Genomic DNA, 887 nt, shown 5'->3' on the forward strand with positions numbered 1-887 from the left:
AGGCCGGAGCTCGAGCGCCGCGAGCCGCCCCAACGCCCACGGTGCAAGCAGCCAGACCCGCGCGTGAGGCCCGCAGCCCCGACCCGCGCAGCCCCGGCCTCCCCACCCCCGCGCCGCGCCGCGCCGATGGCGTAGGTGGTGGCGCACCGGCCCCATTACGCAATGCAGGTGACGCGAGCCGCGCCGCGGGTCTCCGCCGCCCGCCTCGCGCTGCCCGTCGTTCCGAAGGGCACCGGTCCTCACCTGAGACGCTAGGCCGCACGCCGCCCCCGCCGGCCGGGCGCCTGCTGCCGCCCTTCTACGGGCTGCCTACGCGGCGCCCGGGCCCACCTTGCCGGCCGCCGCGCCCGCCGCTCCGCCGACCTCACAGGCCCCACTCGCCTGCAGGCACTACCGGACGCCACCGCCACTGCTTCGGCTGCTTGGCTGCGGGAGAGCAGAACAAACAGCCCTGCCGCCGCCGCCGCCGCCGCCAGCGCGCTGACGTCACCGCGCACTCTACGCGCGCGGTACCGCGCCGTCGACACCGCCCGGCGTGCGCGCTCCTCGCGCCTGCCGCTGGGGTAGGACGACCTAGGGCGAGCTGGCGGGAGGAGGTGAGCAGAAGGTCGGAGGTCTGTGCGCGCGGTAGCCCCGGAGAGAGCCTGCAAGGACTCGAAGATGTTATTGAGAGGACCCCTCAGACCTAGAAGGGGAATTCCTGCGATCGACGGAAGGAGCCTCACAAACGAGAAAGGGGACCCCGCACACCAATGGAGGGGACCCCCATGAAGTCTGGGCCTATAGATCCTAAAGACAGGAGATATGCTATGAGAAATCCCGAAGCCTGGTATGCTGGAGGAACGCTGTCCCGGCGGGCGGGATAAGGTCTGGAGTCCGTGTTGCAG

The 887-nt window shown here is 71.5% G+C and overlaps 1 protein-coding gene across 2 annotated transcripts in view; it reads right to left on the bottom strand.

The window, feature by feature from the left end:
• The window catches only part of Brd4 (bromodomain containing 4), a 105537-nt gene extending 105052 nt beyond the window's left edge, over window positions 1-485 (bottom strand). For both annotated transcript variants that reach the window (XM_004632630.3, XM_004632631.2), the window contains exon 1: window positions 244-485. The gene's annotated coding sequence lies outside the window, so the exon portion shown is untranslated. The remainder of the gene's footprint in view (window positions 1-243) is intronic.
• Window positions 486-887: the final 402 nt, after the last annotated feature.

The sequence above is a fragment of the Octodon degus genome, unplaced genomic scaffold, assembly GCF_000260255.1.
Source record: "Octodon degus isolate 3935 unplaced genomic scaffold, OctDeg1.0 scaffold00050, whole genome shotgun sequence".
Lineage (NCBI taxonomy): Eukaryota > Metazoa > Chordata > Mammalia > Rodentia > Octodontidae > Octodon > Octodon degus.